Genomic DNA, 19,069 nt, shown 5'->3' on the forward strand with positions numbered 1-19,069 from the left:
TGAATTCTAGTTTGTGAAAAACAGAAGGAACTAAAACATTTAAATAGGACTTATGGAGGCAAAGACTGAACAGTTGGAAGAATGATTCTAGGAATTAAGAAAATGAGATGTGGGAGTCTGGAGTCTGCAATGTCTGAGTCAAAGAGAAATATAGTATACGTTCCCCACAATATCCTCACCAGCATTTATTATTATTTGTGTTCTTATGTTTTCCCTTCTAACTGGAGTGAGATGAAATCTCAAGGTAGTTGGGATTTGCAGTTCCCCCTGATTGTTAGACACGTGGAGTGTTTTTTTCAAACATTTGTCTGTCATTTGTATCTCTGCTTTTCAGAAATGTCTGTTTAGTTCTTTTGCCCATTTATTAATTGGGCTATTTATTTATTTTGTGTTGAGTTTTTGGAGTTTTTATTCTGGATCTCACTTTCCTATCAGAGGAGTTGGTGGCAATATTTTCTCCCACTCTGTGGGCTCTCTTTCCACACTCTCGTCTCCTTGTTCTGCAGATGCTTTTTTACTTGATGCCATCCCACATTTTGATTCTTGGTTTTATTTCTTGTGCCATAACGTTGGAGTGTTGAACCTACATTTTCTTCTAGCAGTTGCAGAGCTGCTTCTAATTCCTAGGCTTTTGTGGGGGTGAAAGATGGAGTCCAGTCTCATTCTTCTACATGAAGATATCCCATTTCCCCAGCTCCTTTTGTTAAAAAAGGCTGTCTTTTCTCCAATGTAGGTTTTTGGCACTTTGTCAAGTATCAGATGACTGTGTCTATGGGGAATTGTCTCTGTGTCTTCTGTTCTATTCCATTGGTCTTCATGTCTGTTTGGGTGAAACCCAAAGGGCTATTTGTAATTAGATAAACCTAATTTTAGGACTTCTTTTTATATTTTTCTAGTTCTGTGCAGAATGTCATTGGTATTTCAATGGAGATTGCATAGAATTTGTATAAGGCTTTTGGCAGTGTGGCCATTTTTGTCATAGAGCACAGGCTGACCACAAAACTGAGGCAGCACAGAGATCCCCATTTACCCCAGTACTTGTAAATAGGCCAGAAAGATTTCAGATTGTAGCTGAGTAATGAGCACGAGGTTATTAGAAGGCACAGGAAAAGGGAAAGGGGATACTTTCAGGGGAGAATGTGGGTCCTCTCCTCCCACCAGTTTTATTGGGAGTGCTGGCGCAAGTTTCAGAGTCCCACCTAAGTCTACCTTCCGACTTTTAACTGACAGCAGAGAGACTGTATGGACTCTCAGAGAGCCAATGGGGTGCTCACAGAGGACATTGAGTCCCCCTGTTTTCCCCTCAATTTCCTGTCCCTTAATTGGTTTAACACCCTTTGAGTAGCTCTCAGCAAGCTTTTTATGTGAGGGAGTTATTATTTTTGTTGCCAGAGTGATTAGTGTTGGGATAGTTTCAGTGATAAGGGAGGATATGGGCCACCTAGCAGGGTGTGACCTGATCTTGAAATAGTAGTTTCCTTAAGGGGGTACAACTATGGCTGTGGAAGACTTTGACATACCAAGCCCCCAACTTCTAGGTGCTTATATGTCAGATAATGTCCCTGTGGTTTTCAGTTTTTCTTCGTTGTCTTTTCCCTGCTCATCCATTAATGGCTGATCAGGTGCCCAACATTTTGACAATATTAGTTCTGCCTATCCAACAACATGGGGGTCTTTCCATCTTCTGAGTCTTGATCAATTTCTTTCTTCAAAGTCCTGCAATTTTCATTGTAGAGTCCTTTCACTTCCTTGGTTAGATTTATTCCCAAGTACTTCATTTTTCTTTTGTAATTATTATAAATGAGGTAGTTTTCTGATTTCTATCACAACGGACTCATTATTAGAGTATAGGAAAGTGATTGACTTATATATGTTGATCTTATATCCTGCAAATTTGCTGAATTTGGTTATCAACTTTATTTGTCCTCTGGTGGACATTTATTTTGAGTCTTCTAAATGTAAGATCATGTCATCAGCAAAAAGAGATAATTTGACTTCTTTTCCTATTTGCATTTCTTTAATTTCCTTCTCTTGTCTGATTGCTTTGGCTAGAGTTTCAAGAATTATACTGAATAGAAGTGGTGAGAGTAGATGTCTTTGTCTTATTTCCTGATTTTACATTGTTGATGAGACTAAAAAATAGAACAACTAATCTGGAAATAAGTATGACAATTTCTCATAAAATTAGAAATAGAACCATTATATGACCCAGATTTTCCACTCATTGGCATTTATCGAAAAGATAAAATCACTATACTATAGTGACTCAGCTAAGTCAATGTTTATAGCAGTACAACTGACAGTAGCTAAGTTATGGAACCAGCTGAAGTACCCATTAACAGATGAATTGGTTAAGAAAATGTGGTATATAAACAATAGATTTTTTTAACCATAAAGAAGAATGAAATTATAGTATGGATGGAACTGGAGAATATTATGCTAAGTGAAATAAGCCAGACTTAGAAACTCAAGGGGCAAATGATTTCTTTCACATATAGAAGTTAGAACAAAATAAGGGGAACAGAGGAAGGGGAAATTTCATGTAACTAGAAGGAAGATCAGTGGGATAGAGGAAGGGGATTGAGAGGTGGGAGGAGGGACGGGAAAAGAGAAGACTTGTAGAATGAAATTATCAAACTATGTTATGTACATATATAAATACACCACAGTGAATTTCACCTTCATGTGTATCTATAAAGCACTAATTTTTAAAAGACCCATCAATAAATAGTAGAAGGATAAGTAGAGGAAGAAGAACAAGGATGGGGGAGGGGAGAGAAAGAGGAAGTACCCACTACAGTGGAGCAAAATATGTTCCATGCCTGTATAATTATGTCAAAATAGCCCCAATATTATGTATAAATATATTAAACTAAGAAAACTAGACAAACATAAAAGCACACTTAGTTTTCTACATATATGTCATAAGAATGTTGCTTAAAACAAATCTACTGAGTAACCATACTTACCCTGTACTATTGGAAAAGGGAGGAACTATAGATAAATCACCTAAGGAAAAATAAAGATATTTTATTCTTTTCATGAAAAGAGACATATTTCCTGTCCTCATCTTAGAATCTTGAAGTAACATCATGGAAATAGAGAGAAGCCATAACTGAAGCAGAAAAAAGCATTAGATTTTTATTCACTCTGGTAGCTTTTGGAAAAACACAAAAAAATGTTATTTGAAGTAGAACAAGGACTTATAGGGAGTTAAAATTTTAAAATTAAGAAGTATTGATTATGAATGAACCAAATTCTCTTGTGATGTAAGAAACTCTTTGAATAAAAACCTTCTATAAACAAGAAATAAATATGTTTAAAATTTAGATGTAAGTCCACACATATGAAAAAATACCATTAATGTATATCTAATTCAGATAAAGATCAATCTGAAGCTTCATCTTAAAATGTATATGATGAATATCCAGAAAAGTTTGCAGAAGCAGTGGAAAGTGAAAGGAAAATCAGTGTTTAAGATCATGTAACCTTTGACATTATGTGCAATGCTAACTCTTTTATTTGATGTAAAACTTTTATAACAGCTATTCATATATTCAGATATACCCTGAAAATCTGACCTAATATTCCACTTCTAACATAAAAATCCTTTGTTAATCAATCACCTGGAAAATCAGTTACCAGGAAAAAAATATTTTTGTTGGGAGCAAAATTTTGTTTTCGTTTTTTGTTTGTTTTATTATTTTAGTGGTAAAGGGGATTGAATCCAGGGAACTTTACCACTGATCTATTCTCACAACCCTTTTAATTTAATTTTTATTTGTTGTTTTTAGATATACATGACAGTAGGGTATATTTTGACTTATTATACTTATTATGGAGTGCAACCCATTCCAGTTTTGATCCCATTCTTGTGGTTGTACATGATATGGAGTTACACTGATTGTGTATTCTTACATTATGTCTGATTCATTCCTTCTTTCTTATTCCCATTCACCCTCCTTTCCCTTCATTCCCCTTTGTCTAATCCAATTAACTTCTATTCTTCCCCTCACTACCTCCCCTTATTATGCTTTATCTTCCACATATCAGAGAGAATATTTGTCCTTTGGTTTTTTTGGGACTGGCTTATCACTTAGCATGATATTCTCCAGTTCCATCCATTTACCAGAAAATGACATAATTTCATTCTTCTTTATGGCTAAGTAATATTATACTGTGTATATATATTTTCTTTATCCATTCATCTGTTGAAGGGCACCTTGTTGAGCTGCTGTAAACATTGATGTGGCTGCATCACTTTAGTACGCTTATTTAAAGTCCTTTGAGTATAAACTGAGGTTTGGGATAGCTGGGTCAAATAGTGGTTCCATTCCCAGTTTTTTGAGGAATCTCCATACTGCTTTCCAGAGTGGTTGCAACAATTTGCAGTCCCACCAGCAATGTGAATGTATCTTTTTTCACCACATCCTCTCCAACACTTATTGTTACTTGTATTCTTGATAATTGCCATTCTGACTGGAGTGAGATGGAATTTCAATGGGTTTTAAATTGCATTTCTCTAATTGTTAGAAATGTTGGACATTTTTCATATATTTTTGACCATTCGTTTTCCTTCTTTAGTGAAGTGCCTGTTCAGTTCCTTTGCCCATTTATTGATCTGGTTATTTATTTTGACATGGGGTCTTAACTAAGTTGCCAAGGCTGGCCTGGGAACATGTGTTCCTTTCGTCACAGCCTCTGTGTTGCTAGATTATGGGCCTGTGACAGCAAGTCCAGCTACAACTTTTCCAGTTTTTCAAATATTGGCTCTTTAATGATTCAGTAGACTGTTTCTCGATTATATGTATTCTGATAATATAATAAAAATAATGATAACAACTGTGGTCTTCTAGTTTTATTGGATTTGCTTTTATTCCTTTTGCTTCTTCAAGGAAAACTAACTATTCTTGGCTGTGATCATTAGATTTCTATTCTTCAATGTCTGTTTTTAGTTCATATTACCGTCTCCAATTAATTTATATTTTTCCTCTTCTTCCCAGTGTCTTTGCTCACACCGCCACAGCATTTACAGTAACAGAAATGAAACATAGACCCCAGAAGAACCAAGCAATGCACAGACAGTGCTTGGAGATTTGAGGTACTTAATAAATAAATGTTGGGTGATAAGTAAACAATTCAGCGGAGCTCCATTCAGTCTATCACCAGCCATTTAACTTGGATTTAAAGTTCTTGGAGCTTTATTTTCTTACCAAAGAATTATAAGAATTTTTTTCCCCTTCTTGACCAAAATGTTGTTATGAAAACCAAATAAAATAGGGAGAAATATTTCGGAAAATGTTCAGTGTTAGACACAACTTAGAATGAATTTATAAATTTATTATAAATTTATAGTTTTAATGAATTTGTATCTATCTCTATATCTATTTATCCATCCATACAACTTTCCCTTTATTTTCTTGATAAACTACTTGAAAGTAAGTATCCTGACATTTCATCTGTAAATACTTCAGCCTGAATATCCTAAGAGCAAGGACTTTACCCTACATAACTATAGCAATGATGTAATGAACAGCATTATTTCAGTGTCTAACATTGGTTCAGTAATATACTTTAAAATAGAGCAAACAGAACTTTCTTACATTGCTGGTGGAAATAAAGACTTACATCATCATTTTTAAAAACTTTGACAGTATTTAGCAAAGTGAACATATAAATGTTTTGTGACGCACATATTTAATCCTGGGTAAAACTCAAGAGAAGTGCATACAGCACATAATATCAGGAGTGGCGTCAGAAAGATATGCTTGTCCTTCCACATAAATGTCAATTTGAACAATAATCCAGACATTAGAATACCTTCACAAGAAGTAAGGAATCCCAGTGAGATATTATGTCCCCTGAGAGGGGTACAGAAAGAAGAAAATATGCCCTGGAGAGGGCAGGAAGACTGGTCTCACACTATCACACTACCCTCCCTAGCCCTGACTGTCTGTAGGAAGAGAATGAAGGGAGTGCCAGCTTCGCCATGGCCCAGTGCTGGACCACCACAGGGAACTCTGGTGCCAGACCAGGTACCATCACACCAGGCTCTAGCCTGGCACCTGGGGGCCAAATCTCTAAACTTGCTCTAGGGCCACTCTGGCCCCCGTGGCCCAGGCTCCATTGACGCCACAGACTCAGGCTTCAGGCCTGCCTGAGGACTGGCCTGGCCCTGGAGGCTCTGGACACCAGGCTAGTTAGTCCCTGTGGCCCCAGGATTCAACCTCCCCAGGTTGAAGGCCATTGCAGCAGATCCGGGGTACTGCTACCTCAGTCCATCCTGCTGCTGGGCGTACCCCATAGGCCCAGGCTGACTGGTCTCCACGCTCACTCTCATACCCCTAGACTACAGAAGAAGCCAGGCTTTCCACTATTGGACGCAGATGCTGGACCTGGGTGGTGGGCTGGCCTGAGAACTGAGGACCAGGCCCATCCTGTGGACCCGCACACCTGCTGACCAGGGCCCACCCAGCCCACCTGGGCAGAGCATCAGCAAGCCTTCCCCCCAGGGCCCGCCCTCTGGCCCTCCCAGAATCTCTGGACACCTGGACTGGTGAAGTATACTCTCTGCCAGAGCCAGTCTGTAAAGAATTAAAGAGGAGCTTGGTTCCTCACAGACACAGTATAATCAAATTCTCAAACATCAAAGAAAAAGAATTTTTAAAGGAGCAAGGAAAATCATCCTGTAGTGTGCAAGGGAAACCTACGTAAGACGAGAAGCAGATTCCACACCAGAAAACTTGCAGGCCAGGAGAGAGTGGATAATATAAAGTGCTGAGAGACAGACCGACAGACAGACTGCCAACCAAGAACAGTAAACCCAGGAGTGCTTCTACAATGGAGAGAGACACTGAAGACACACACTGTAGCTATGGGTATTCGTCACCGGACCTGCCTTCCAAGAAATGCTTAGGGGAGTTCTTCAGGTGGAAACAAGGGGTGCTCGCCAGCAACGGAAAAGATGTAAAGTATAGAACTCACTGTCAAGTGAGCAGCCTGGGCAAATGGAGACCGTTCCAGTGTGTGCTGGTGGGGGCGGGAATCACTTTTACTTCAACTATTTTTAAAAGACAGAAATATTAAAAGCTACTGAGGCTACCTACAACAATCCATTAATGGACACACAATGTAAAAGATGCCAATTGTAACATTAATAACATAAAATATTGAGGAGAAAAGTTAAAGTACATAGTTTTGTTTATCGTAAGTTATATTGTTACCCTCCTAAAAGACACCGATATAATAGGATGCTTTATGTAAATTTTATGGTAACCACAAATAAAAAACTAGAAGTGGATACATAAAAGAAAAATAGAAAGGAATGAAGATACCACTATAAGAAAATGACCACATCAAAAATGAGCTAAACTTGAACTGAAAGAGAGCAAACTAAGCCTGATGTTAATATAAGAAGAAATAACAAAAATAAGAGAGCAGGAATGAATAAAATAAATAATAGGAAATATCAGTGAAACTAAGAGTTGGTTTCTATGAATTGAAAAGAAAATCAATAAATATTTACCTTGTCTAAGAAAATAAAAGACAAAATTATATGAAAAACACAGCATTACAAATGAGACCACAGAAATTCAAGGGATCATAGAAGACCAGTGCGAATCATTGTATATCAACAAATCAGGTAGCTTAGGAGAAATAGATAAATTCTGAGAAATACAACTTACCAAGATTAAATCATAAAGCAATAGAAAATCTGAACCAATCAGTAATTAAAGAGATTAAATCAGCAATCAGAAACCTCCTGATAAAGAAAAAGAAATTTCAGGACCTAATTTCTTCACTGGTTAACTCTTAAAAAATAAAACTAACTAGAACTATCATATAATCCAGAAATCCTATCCTACTTACAGGTATATATCCCAAGGAATTTAAATCAATAAACCAATAACTCAAAAATACATTTGTATGGACATTTTCATTGTAGCATCTTTGGAAATGGCCAAGATATGGAATCAACCTAATTGTGTGTGTGTGTGTGTGTGTGTGTGTGTGTGTGTGTGTGTGTGTGTATGCGCGCGCGCGCGCGTGCTGGGGAATTGAACTCAGGGGCACTCAACCACTGAGCCACATCCCCAGCCCTATTTTGTATTTTATTTAGAGACAGGGTCTCCCTGAGTTGCTTAGTGCCTCACTTTTGCTGATGCTGGCTTTGAACTTGTGATCCTCCTGCCTCAGCCTCCTGAGCCGCCAGGATTACAGACATGAGCCAGCTAAACCTAATTTTTTACTGGATAAAAGACAAAGACATTACACACACACACACACACACACACACACACACACACGCACACGCACACGCACACACACAAATACTAACCCTTATAAAACACAAAAAATCCTATCCTTTGTGAAAACAGATGTACCTGAAGAACGTTATGCTATATGAAACAAAGCATCACAGGAAAAAAAATAATGTATGATCTCATTTATATGTGGGATTTTAAAAAGTTTACGAAGAGATTAAGTGTCAGTTGCCCAGGGCTGGAGGATAGAGAAGATGAGTAGTTTGTTGTTGGCTACCAGTTTCAGTGAGGCTGGATAAATGAGCCCTGGACACCTACTGTTCAGTCTGGTGCCTGTGGTGAATAATATACTCTATTGGATTTTTGGCATTTGTGAGGAGAGTAGATCTTAAATGTTTTCCTCACATGCACAGGAATAATTATGTGAGGTGATGGAGATGCTAATTTGTTTGACCATATCCATCATTTCACAGTCTATGCATCTATGAAAACAGTTTTTACTGTTTAAACATGTACAGTTTTTTATCCATTATATTTCTGTATATTTCTGGAAAATGAAATAAACAAATACTGGAAAGTACCAGGTATTGGTGATGTTGTAGTACCACAGAAATTCTTTTATTATTGGTAGGAGTATAAATCATTAAACATTTTTGGACAGGACATCATAGAAAAAAAATGCATATGTTTTTACTAAAAGGCACACACAAACCACCTAGAATAGCTCATGATGTCAGTCTCACCTTTCCGAATTGCTACTGCATTAGTAGGGCCATAACACTTCCAAACGCATTAAAAATAGCTTCCAGCTTTTCGGGTTACTCTTGGCGTAGACCTGGTTTATAACACACCATTCAATTATTACACGGAATTGCTATAATTTGAATTCTGAATATGCCCACAAGGTCCACATTTTAAAGACTTGGTCTCCGGGGTGGCACATTTGGAAGGTAGTAGAACCCTTGGGGGAGGTCCTTAGATCAGTGGGCATATGTCTGCAAAGGAGATTATGGTACCTGGTCCTGTGTTCTTTTCTTTGCTTTCTTGTTCATGATGTAAGCTGTTTTCTCTTCCACCTCTTCCTGCCATGATGTACTATTACCCTTGCCAAAGGCCCAAAGCAATAGGGCCATCTGGAACCTTCAGAGCCATTAGCCAAAATATTTTTTCTCTTTATAAGTTGATGGCCTCAGGTATTTTGTCATAGTAACTTAAAACTGACTATGCAGGGGTCATTACTTTAGAGTCAGAAATAAAGCAGCTTTTATTATACATAAAAAAACTGGAAATACCTGAAGTCCCACTTAACTTACAGGTACATTTTATATAATATCAATAAAAACTGGAGTGGTCAGGATTTTCAGTTCTCTCAACAATTTCAAGTCAACCTTTATCCACTCTGATTATTTTTCAGCATCTACCTGCTGGAGGGTCTGTGGGTGTTACTGCTGGTGTGTGCTGGTTATTTAAAGGAAATTAGAGACCTGCCTTATATATAATACCTGGGGTCTCTTTTCCCATTCTTCACTATGTTCACCATTTTATTTCCACAATCAGAGGACCATTTCAAATAGATTTCTCATCACTATAATTCTCAGAAGACTGTTGATCAATACTTGCAGCAAATAACTGATATTACAACTAATACCACATATTTCACAATGAAATGCATTACAGTGAAATATCTACAAGAAAAAACCTTCTTAGAGCACTTTTGCCTTTTGAGGTTTAGAAAAATAAAGTTCTCACATTTTCCAAGATTTTATAATCTGTGGCTTTGCTTTGAGAAGAAACTTTTGAGATTCCCCAGGATACTTTTTAAATTTTAAAATGATTAAGTCAACGAACAGGACTGGGTTTAATAGACAAGAGCAAGCATCAAATAGTGCAGACAAACCTTGCCAAAGGATGTCTTCATGCACTCATGTGGGGCAAGAGTGAAGACTGGGGGGCAGGGGGGACTTTCAGACTGACTGCATTGCAACAGAGAGGGTAGCTTTCTTCCTGGGGTGTTCCTGTGTGAGCAGGACTGTGAGGTCTCAGCGCTACTTCATCAAGTAGTGATTTGCAGAGGGAAAGAGGGGGTTACACGTGAGCCAATAGGGATCTGAACAGAGACCACCGATCTTTAAGGTCTTACATTAAAAAGCTTCTTTATACTCTTTGGTACATCAATGAGTGAGCTAAAATGCAGTTGCAGCTCAGTTTTCAACATGGGCACACAGGAATTCTCAGATGTTGTATATATCTATATGTCTCAGAATCATCCTTAGACACATTTTATGAGAGTCTACTAAGAATTAAGTTTTGTTGCTGGGTATGGTAGTGCATACCTGTAATCCCAGTGACTTGGGAGCCTGAGGCAGGAGGATCACAAGTTCAAGGCCAGCCTCAGCCATCTAGCAAGACCCTGTCACAAAATAAGAAATAAAAAGGGATGGGGATGTGGCTCAGTGGTCAAGTGCCGCTGGGCTCCATCCCCAGTACCGCTACCAAAACAACAAGAGCTAATCCATGTTTTATCACTACATATATTTTCACATCCCAAACAGCATTACTCAGTTGAGGACTATCAGTTTGCTAGGCCTGCCACAGGAACATGGCACAGACTGAGTGACTTTAATGACAGAATTACTTTCCTCACAATTCCGGAGGCTAGATGGTCAAGATCAAGCCGTCAGGAGGGTTGGTTTCTCTCCTTGGCTTATGGATGGTGTCTCCTTCTCCCTTGGCTGTCTTCCTTCTGTGTGTCTTCTGTCCAAATACCTCCTTCTAGATTACCAGTCTTGCTGGATTAGGGCCCCCCCAATGACCCCCTTTTAACTTAAAGACCCTATCTCCTCCTCTCAACCTGAAGCACTGCGGTTAGAACATCCGCAGAGGAACCTCTGGAGGGAAGTTCAGCCACACCAGGGAGAGCCTTTCTTATGACTTCCAGCCACTCTAGCTGTTTTGAAACATCAGACTGGAAATTCTAAGGGTTCAATCAAGGTGCTACCATTCTATCAAATATTTTGAGCAATGTTATGACATTAGAATAAAGGAAAAAAGTCTCAAGATGAAAATCATTAAAGCAGGTAACTCTATTATGCAGGGTTGGGCCAGGGAAAGAAAACCAGTATTTTAAGGAAGAGATTTAATTAAGGGCATGAGATGTTTCTGAAGCTGCTGGGCGCTGGGGAATCCAATGCAAAGAAAGACAGCAGCTAGCTCCGGGGCTTGCTAAGGCTGGGCGGTCAGGGAGGAGGGCCTGCTGTCCTGTAAGGTGGGCCTGCAGGGAAGAGCTGCTGGTGCCCACCCTGCAGAGGCGATTACCTGGGAGTGGTTTCTAGGGTGCCCCAGAGGCCACGGCCAACCTCAGCCTTCCTGAATGCCTTGGGACCACCAGCAGTGCCAGGAGCAAGGAAGGAGGAAGCCAGAGCTCAGTTCCTTGCTCCCACACCTTTCCAAAATCGTGTTCCTGTTCTCTGCTCAGTCTCCTTCAGAACCCGCCCTGAAAGGACCACCTGGAAAGCACACATCCAGGTTTACAGAGCTCGACTCCAGGGAGCATGTCAGGAGTGAGGAGGTCTAAACAGGCAGAGAATTGAACCTTACATTACGATCCTGACTTGTAGTCACATTTTGGGAGGAAAAATAACACATGGAACACTGACTCTGCCATTTAAACTTATCCAGTGTGCACAGTTCATTCAGAACCTGTAGGTACTTGACTCCACTCACCAGATGTTCTAAAACAAACAGAAAAAGATTTTAAAGGATTCAGTGAATACTGAAAGCTTTATTTAAAAAATTAATTCAATGCATATTTAAAATTTCCACAATTTTTGTAGCTATTATCACTGACTATTAGAATTAGCTTTGAGAAAATAACTTCCTTATCATCAGAATTTCTTCCCTGCTCTAAGAATTTACTGAAAAACAATCTTTTAACTAGTTGTTCGGTGCAAGTCAGAATAAATTCTGAGTATTATAAATAATACAATACTATTATTTCGCCCTCTCTTAGCTTCTCATACAGTTTTATTTCCCTTTTAAAAATCCATTGTTGAAGTGATTCTGGATATCTTTATAATAATAGCCATTATTTATTTTATATAGTTTCAGCAAAATATTTATATTATTAGGAAAAAAACCCAGACATTTCTTCAAAAAGGAGCGTCTGCTTATGGAAAATTAGTCTAGCAGAGCTGAAGGAGACAAAAATACGATTTATTTCTGGTCTGAGATTCCTAGCTCTGCTTGCTGAAGCTCCACACCTGTTCCTTCTTACCTGCCAGGATGTCTGTGGATGGGAGGGCGGAAAAAAGAACCCAGTAGATCTACACTGCATGATAACTTTGAAAACCTTTAGATAATGAGACTCAAAAGAGAAATTTCTGCCCACCTAAAACCTTTGCCTGATTCCCTCATTCCATATTATGTTTAGCTTAGCAGCCAGGAAAAGTCTTACTATCTACTTCTGGGAAACATTACTGCACCCTAAAGGGTGTGGTGCTTTAGATGGGTTTAACAGACAAAAGGCATTGCCAGATTAGTCCTTGAGAATGAGAAGGGTGGTTCAGTGAGATACAATCTGCATCCAGGTCCATTACAGAAAAAAAGAGCAGAAATGTGAAGACAAGGAGAACTAAGCCTGCTTTTAACTGACCTTTAAGGCCTCCAGCAAGGGCAAATACACAGGGCATCCAAATTAATGACTGGTGTTCCTAACTGTGAAGATTTAAGTTTTATAAGTTTCTTGCACTTTATATACCAGGACATTATCACTAGAGTGTAAGAACTTGTTACTCATTTCTCCTAACTTTTAAAATAGACATCATTAGTTCACAATGACTATAATTTTCTTTTAAGTTGGTTGTGATACACCAATATTCAAACACTGACATAAGCTTATAGACACAGCTGCCTTTCCTAGTGTCAAAGTAAACATCCATATTTTCATTTTGCTTTATTCTCATAGAAAATTAACTAATTGTGTTTTGAAAACATGGATTTATGAAATTCTCAGTTCTGGTTTCCACTAGTATTAACTGTTCTCTATATTTCCATCTCAATTCCATGATTACTTCTGTTTTCGTGAATGGTATTAAGGAACAGGGGCATCAACCAGCTCAATGTGGAGGAGGGATGGTAACCTGTGTATATAACACGCAGTCTTTTCACATTCAGGAAGGACTCATGAGATTATTGAATGATTAACCTTACATAACAGAACCAAAGTGTACAAGTTCGTAGCACCTTTCATTTAATGAGAAAAGCCAAACATGTTTATAAAAGACAATTTATGTTGAACTTTTTAGCCAACACATTTAATCTTATTCCCAGTTGACTCAGGAAAGGGTATTTTTCACACTCAGTACAAGGCTTTGAAGCATATGCAGTGGTTTCTCATGCTGGAAAGTGTATAAACTAAACAGAACTATGTTTTAAAATATCCCTTCTGTTTTAGTTGGCTTTTTTATTGCTGTGATTAAAATACCTGACAAGAACAATTTTAGAAGAGGAAAAGTTTATTTGTGGCTCATGGTTTCAGGACTCCCAGTCCAAAGACAACTCACTTCATTTCTGGGGGCTGAAGGTGAGGCTGAATATCATGGCAGAAGAGTGTGGTGGAGGGAGGCAGCTGAGGACATGCTCTGCAAGCAGAGAGCACCTCACCCAATACAGACCCCAAAGGCTCACCCCAAGACCCATCTCCTCCAGCCACACCCTGCCTGCCTTCAGTTACCACCAGTTAATACCCATCAGGGATGGATTCACTGATTGAGCTTTTGTACCCAATCATTTCACCTCTAAAGTCTCTTGCATAGTCTCACACTTGAGCTTTTGAGAGAGACCTCATTTTGAAACTATAATACTCCTTCAAAACTTCAACTCTATGGAATAATCTGTTGTGTTGGCTTATTCAACTTTTGCATTATCTTAACAATAACAACAACAACAACAAAAAAAAAAAACCACAGAGAAACTGTGTCCATTAATTAATTAAATTTGTCTTTGCTGGTGTGGCAGCCATTGCCTCCTCATTCTTAGAGAATGCTTTTTGCATACTTAAGAGGAACGTGCATGTGCTATTGTGTGGTGCATGCTGTAGAACACTGTTGGCTCTAGTTGGTGCATAGTATCCACAAGTCTTATTTCCTGTCTAATTGCTCTATACATTTTTGAAAATAGAGTACTAAAATATCTAATTATTATAGCTGAATTGCCAGTTTTTTCTTTCAGATTTCTTAGATTTTGCTTTCCACATCCCCTATATTGTTGGTTAGATGTATGTTTATAATTGGGTGAAATTTTGCTTTTATCCTTATGCAGAATATTTCCTTATTCCTGTAACAACTTTTGTCTTAAAGTCCATCTTGCCTGGTAATCATTCCCCTCTGCTCTCTTCTGAGTAGGATGTGTGTGGAATCTATTTTCCCATTCTTTATTTTCCAACCAATTTGTATTTTTGGATCTAAACTGAGTCCTTTGTAGACAACATATATTTGAATCATGTTTCACCCACTCTTTCAATCAGCCTTTTAATTGGAAAGTTTATTATTTATAGTTAATGTGATTATTGATTAGAAAAAGATTTATTTCTACATCATGTACAACCAGAGAAATGAAAAGTTGTGCTCCATTTGTGGTAAAAAATTTAAAAAGTAAAAATCTTTTAAAAAGTTATTTCTTTCATGAAATATTTTATTATTTATTCATTTCAACCTTCTTTTGTATTAAAAATATCTCTTCCAGTGTACCTTGTCCTTTTTTTAAACTATTCTTCTTGACATATTCCCCATGAAGATTATGGTTGACATCTTAATTGACAAAATCATCATCATCATCATCGTCTACTTTTTACAAATAACCTAATTACAGTTGTATAAAAAAACTTCACTCCACGCTGGGGATATAGCTCAGATGGTAGAGTGCTTGCTTCATAGGCTCAAGGCCCTGAGTTCAAGCCCCAGCATCAAAAAACAAAAACAAACAAACAAAAAAGCCCAACTTCACTCCAGTACTGTTGTTATGACCAATTACCTCTTTTTACTTTGTGGGTTCACTAAAGTTAATTTGTATTAATTTTGTTAATCTGTTGCTTCATTCCTGTCTTCAAACAGCAGATAGGAAGGCATTACAAACAAAGACACATTGTGTTGTCGTTTGTACCAGTGAAGTGGCCATTTCTGTCCGGGTGGTCTTGACTTCCTCCCGTGGAGTCCTCTCGCTGTGGAGTGACATTTCTTCTCATCTTGAGGACTCTAGTAGCCCTTTTTGGAAAGAAATGCTACTGATGAACTTTTCGGTTTTACTTTATGTGGAAGGGTCTAAATCCCTTTTCTTTTTCAATTTTTAAAAAGTGTTTTTGCCAGGTACAGAGTTTGATTCTTGGATGTTTTTTTTTGTTTTTTCCTTTCAGCACTTTGAATGTGTCTGGCCTCTGCATTTTAGCTTCTGTGGTTTCGGAGGAGGAAGAGGCTATTAATTTTATTGCTGCATGTGATGAGCTGCTTCTCTGACTGCTTTTCCTATGATCTCACTTGAGAGTTTGATTTTGTTGTGCCTAGGTGTGAATTCCTTCAAGTTCATCCAACCTGGAGCTTATGCAGCTTTTTAGATGAGGACATTACTATTTTTCAACAAATTTGGGAAGTGTTGCCCATTATTTCTTCACTATTCTTTTGGCCCATTTTTCTGTCCCTTTGAAACTTCTCCACTGTGTAGGTTGCTGTGTTCGATGGTGTTGCAAAGGCTCTTAGGCTCTGCCCATTTCTCTTCATTTTTTTCTTTTTCTCCGTTTGTATACCCTCATGTCAAGTCTTAATAGTGAAGTTTTTCATGTCTTTTACTTTTCAACTCCAATATATTGCATTTTCTTTTATGGCTTCTCTCTCTTTATTGATGCTTTCAATCTGGTGATGCCCCATTCTCATTCTTTTCTTTAAGGCTCTAGACAGAGTTTCCGTGAGATTTTTAAACATATTTAAACTAGTGAATGGACACTGTCTAGAAAGCCCAGCCTCTGGGCTTCCTGGGGCAGAGAGTCACTGATTTTCATGGGTATGGGCCACAGTTTCTCATTGTTTTCATGCATTGACAGTTTTTGCTGCAAATCAGACATTTTGAATATTATACTGCGGCAACTGCAGAAACCAGACTCTCTCCTAGGACTTGGCACGGTTTCTGCTCATTATAGCTATTATTGTTTATTGAGTGAATTTACTTAACTAACTCTGTGAAAACTATTTTTTTTTTTTTTTTTTTGGTGGCCCTGAAGTCTCTACTATATAGCTAAACGTTCAGCTAGTGTTTGGACAGAGACTACTTTAAACACTGGACCCCATACACTACCACTGTCTTCCAGGGGCTCTGTGGGTACTGCAGACACCCTCACCACTGAGCCAGGCAGTGTTCCCTGCTTATACAAAGGCTCCAGTCTTCAGGGTAAGGTGGAGGGCCTTCTTAGGTCTTTTCTGAGCATGTCGGGGCACAACCCTGGACATGTGCATGCCTTTTGGATTCCCCGGAATCGAGAACGCTGTCAGGCTGAAGCCTATCAGAATGCTGAAGGACATCTCATTCTCCAGTCCTCCTCCCAAGCTCTTTGACCTATTATTATTATCTCCCTCACCTGTTATCACCTTCGGAGCAGCAACCTGAAAATATTTTTGACACATTCCCTTCGTAGCCATAAGCTTAAGACATAGGCTAGTCCGTTTCAAAAGCTAAAACAGAGATACCACTTTTGAGCTGATCTTCCAGGAAGTCATCAGAGAAATGAAAATTAATAATAATAAATTATAATTATTTGTGGAAGAAACCCATTCTGTTCCCTCTAGCAACGAGAACGCACTTGATTGAGACCTTTGTTTGTTTTGATAAGTGTTTCCTGAGTTGCTGCAAGCCTCTGAGGAAATTCAGAGTTCTGGAAATGTTGGTTCTGACAGTTTTTGCCTTTTTTTTTTATGAGGGGCAGAATTTTCAGTTCCTTACTCTGCCAGTTTTGCTGATGTGCTGATATCACTGAATGGATACAGATTTTCATCTGCAAAGTCCTTACCTTTTTATAACAGTTTATTTTCCCAATTTTTTTGTTGACTGATGAACCCTTTTGCTTGCAGTCAATTGCATTATTAGCCAGCCTGATGATGAGTTTTATAAGTGTGTTTATTCAAGCTTTATTTATTTACCAAGTATGAGTTGTATGCATTCTCTATGTGTGGTGAGGCCTGTTTTACCAGATTTAAGACTTCAAGTAAGCAACTCAAAGTGTAGCGGTGCCAACATCTCCAGAGTCTGATGAGTTATATACGCTTGCTATTAAATATTGATACCATGTTTTTCTGATCTGAATAAATTTACCTTTGAGCTAAGTTAGTCAAAATTAAATTACAATGTTAATTTAGCACGTGGGCTTTGCTAAAGCTGAAAGCATAGTCCTATTAGGGTACAGAAGAAGCATTCTTATAGCCAGACATATGCCCTGAGTTTGTTTAACTTGGACCCAGGACCTCCTAGCCTGAATGGCATGCTTCATTCCAACTTTTCAACTGTCGACTGAGTTAAGATGTGTTGATGAATATTAATTTCTTTTACTAAAAGCAGTGACACCGAGACATTCCTGTTGTCTGCTTGTTTCATGGAATAATGAAGGGTCCTGGCTATTTCCTGCAAAGTGTAGATGTTGGCACCTGGAGCTGATGGGCATATTTCAGACAGCCTGTTTTGCCGTTTCTGAATGGCCTCGAAGGTGCCTTTACTCTGTTTCTCCTGAACGTGTTTGATATCGTAGACCCCTTCAGAGACTGTCCCGGGATTATTTATAATGTACTGATGTTACCTTATTAGTAGCTGCTATTTCTGCACAGAAGCATGAGGTTTGTTGACACTTGTTTTACTGCTGAGAGCTTGCTTTTGGTGTCTGGTAGACCACTGTGGAGTTTCACTGCTGAAACGTTACGGCAAGCTGGAGGGAAAGTCTCCCCATGTTCATTTCCCTGCAGGTTCCAAGGGTTTAAACAAGCACCTGAATAAGCTCTCGAAACTTGACAGATAATGCAATTTCACTATGTTATTACGTTCCTGTTTCAGTTGGCACTTCGAATCCTCTCACAAACAGTTTGTGGGGTTGGTAATTTTCCTTTGCAAAAGTATTTCAAAAAAAGGTCCAAACCTACAGCATGCACGTAACATTATAGAAGGGAGAAACATTAAAGCATTTTTTAAAAAATTAATTTTGGAACAGTAACCTTTTGGCACTGATGAGTACTTTCCAAAGGGGCCGTCTCGTGACACAGGGAGGATGGGACACGGTGGATATCCCACTCTGCACAAGTGCCTTTTTCTCCAGCAGCTTCATGAAGAGCTCTGAACTGAGGCAATTGGAGCAGACCGCTGCTCATTTTCTTCTTGCCCATTGCATATTCCTGTGCCATCTCTTTTCTAGCTTGGGAGGATCAAACAACTTATAAAGGATGTCTGCAAACTGATTTTTTAATTTAAAATATATCATGGGATCAAACTTCCACAAAATTGTATTTCCATTCTTTGAGGCAAGTTGTATTTTTTAATTAAAACTTTTTCTCTAGAAAAATAATATACCCAAGACTGTTTTATAGTTTCATTTTGCTTTGGTCATGATGGAAGCCATAAAACAAAAAGGCCACAACTGCATGCAAAATAAACCACAGCTTTTATAAGGCCTAGGTAAAGAGTTGACGTTTCTTTCTCATTCACATGTGTCAGTGTATGTGTATTTAGTGTGTGTGCACATGTGTGTGTGCTTATACATTTGCTTTGATTGCACTTATACGTAT

This window comes from Spermophilus citellus, assembly GCF_964194105.1.
Source record: "Spermophilus citellus genome assembly, chromosome: 8".
Classification (NCBI taxonomy): domain Eukaryota; kingdom Metazoa; phylum Chordata; class Mammalia; order Rodentia; family Sciuridae; genus Spermophilus; species Spermophilus citellus.